This window comes from Carlito syrichta, unplaced genomic scaffold, assembly GCF_000164805.1.
Source record: "Carlito syrichta isolate Samal-C Ts95f unplaced genomic scaffold, Tarsius_syrichta-2.0.1 Scaffold303317, whole genome shotgun sequence".
In the NCBI taxonomy this organism is placed as follows: Eukaryota; Metazoa; Chordata; class Mammalia; order Primates; family Tarsiidae; genus Carlito; species Carlito syrichta.
The window spans coordinates 659,681-662,800 of record NW_007247413.1 but is presented as its reverse complement, the minus strand read 5'-3'; positions in this window follow the sequence as shown (position 1 = coordinate 662,800).

Genomic DNA, 3,120 nt, shown 5'->3' with positions numbered 1-3,120 from the left:
AAGAAATAACAGAGAAAGAGAGAAATAGAAGGAGGAAAGAAAAGAGAAAACAAAGCAACTAGATAAACCAACAAACAACCCAATACTCCCCTTAAAAAAAAGGTGATTAAGGAGTTCTTAGCTTTAGTATGTCTCTTTGAGGGGGAGGTCTCCATTTTGTGATGGGTTCTGCAACTGCAGGGCTGTTACTGTGGGTTTCTTCATTGCTCTTGGTCTTAAGATGTTAAAATCTAGCTGGGCTCAGTGGCTCAGCCTTTAATCCCGCACCTTTGGGAGGCTGAGGTGAGTGGATAGCCTGAGCCCGTGGGTTCGAGACCCGCCTGTGCAGGCGAGACCTCATCTCTACAATAAATCAAAAAAATTAGCCGGGCGTGGTAGCGTGCGCCTGTAGTTCCAGCTACTTGGAAGGCTGAGGTGGAAGGATTGCCAGAGTCCAGCAGGTCGAGGCTGCGGTGGCTGGGAGCAGCCACCGCACTCCAGTCTGGGCGACAGTGAGACTCCAACTTAAAAAAAAAAATCTTTACCCCCTGCTGCCTGCAATTGGTGGCCAGCACATGACTGTGTGAGGAAAAAGAAATTAAATAAATTGACACAGTGTCTCTCAGGATCTCACCCCCTTCCTTCCTCTCCCAGCATGGTCACAGCCCCCAGGACATCCAGTTTGCAGCAGGGGAATGGAATCTGTCTCTGCCCTGCCCTTCTGATCCCTTTTGTTTATTGTTGGGATTGGTGGGAAGTCAGCTAGGCACTCACCAGCCTCCTTCTCGGTCATTTCTACTGTTTGCATCTATTGACCAGCAGCTGGCTCAGGGTAGAGAGTGGATCATCTGGGGTTCCACATCTGCCATCATTCGCCAGAGCCTCAGAGCATGTGCACTGGGGACAATGTTCTCTGAGGTCACAAAGAGCAACCCCAGTGCAACGCAGAGATCAGGACCTGGTCTCAAGATGCAGTTCTACTGTTCCACAAAGGCTTCCCTGGAGACCTTCACTGCCCACGTGTTAGGGAGTCTGCTCCGTTTCTCTGCTGCTGCTGTTCCTTCTGCAAATGAGATTTATAGCTCACTCCCTAGCAGTTGCCACAGTTTCCAGATCTCAGGACCCTGTGGCAAGGCTCTGGAGCCCAGTACAGGCTCAGTGTGGCCTCTCTTCCCTGTAACCTGGGGACTCTGCCTCAGGTTCCCTCACTAGGCTCCCTCCACAGCCCTGGCTGCCAGCGTTCAGCTTGGTGCTGTGGTGGTAGGACCAGTAATCATTCTAGCAGTTCTTCCCTGAAAAACGTCTGCTGATTTTAGAAAATGGCTCTCGGCTTCTGTGCTCTGGGAAGCTCTAGGGTCTAAGCAGAACAGTTGCAGCACCAGCGGCTTCACCAGGAGAGCCCTGGCCACTTGTTCTCAAGTCCCCACTCAGTCAGCCTCTCACACTCCCACTTACACACAGAAACACACACAGAACTGTCCATACAATCACTCCCACACACAAGGACTTGCACAATCTGACTGGCTACACTGCCATCTTCTGCTTTTGTAGCTTCCTAAAACAGTTTTAATATCAAACATTTTGCCCCAGTATGCTTATAAAGGCTTTTGAGACTACGGAGCTTGCCTTTTTCTAAAACATGATAAAGTTAGGGTCATCCAAGGGATTCTGGATAATTCTTAGTTTCTGGCCCACAGGACCATAATATTTAGGGGGAAATAATGATAAATAGGAAAACTTGAGGTATTTTTCCATTTTGTATTGCTATAAATGAATACCTGAGGCTGGTTAATTAATAAAGAAATGAGGTTTAGTTGGGCTCATGGTTCTGCAGTCTGTGCAGGAAGCATTTGACAGCTTTATTTCTGGTGAGGCTTCAGGAAGCCTCTGGTAGAAACGGATGGGGAGTAGACATGTCCCATGGCAAAAAAAGAAGCAACAGCAAGAAAGGAGGTGCCAGACGCTTCTAAACAACCAACTCTCATGCTAACTAATAGAGCCAGAACTCACTTATTATCTCCAGGACACCAAGCCGTTCATGAGCGATCTGCTCTGTGACCTAGTCACATACCTCTAGACCCCACCTCCAAATTCCAAAACTGGGGACTACAGTTTAGTATAAGATTTGGAGGAGACAACAGTCAAAACTATATCAATTGGTAATATAATCTTAATCTATTTTTCTTCTTAATTCTTGGAGAAATGTTTAATAAAGTTCTAAACATTAGCAAGCCAAAGTTCCAGGAGAAAGTTCCAGGATAAATAATTTAACCTGAAATGAGATATGTGGTCTTGATTTAATTAATTCTTAAGTACCATCCTGTTTTTAAGGAAAACAGCATATATGTAGATTGAAGGCTTATTCTTTTCTGTTCTGTACTAGATCTGTTCTCATACATAATGCAAAGTTTTCCTCATTTTCTTAGAATTTAGAAAATGGTGAAGATGATGATGACAGGATTCATGTGTCATTTCTGCGGAGTCTAAAACAATCTCTTATTTTAAATTATAATGATTTAATTTTTTTTATTCTTAAGTCTCAGGATTTTCAGGCCAGAGATTCATCTATGAAAATAAATTTTTAAATTGATAGCTATTATATCTTCTCTATAGATGAAATTTCAAAGTAACTACCTTTACTTTTAAAGTAACCTAAATACACATATATAGAAAAATTAATGTATTTACTGTTCAATAGGAGATTAAGTAATTAAGATGTATGTATTCTGATTGCATGATTGTGGTATTTCAAAAAATATGATTCCTTTATCTTGGAAGTGAGTTTGAGTGTAGGCAAATAAAACAAAACACTTAGCCTCCATTCTCTGAACCATTTTCCTATCTGCAACCTGATGCTGCTGTAAGGGAAACATATTCCAGTAGAAAGCAGGAAGGGAGGTGCCAAAGAGAAAAGTCTATAATTGCAACTAACCTTAGTGCTGGTTATGGTGAATAAAAGCAATTCTCAGAATCATTCACAACTTCATGTGTTCAAGAATGTATATTACACACACACACACACACACACACACACACACACACACACAGTTTACCAAGTCTTGCAAAATTATGTATATGAATATTTTTAAGATAATGGTCACTTTCCTTACAGCAGTGATAAATAAATACAAATAGTATAAC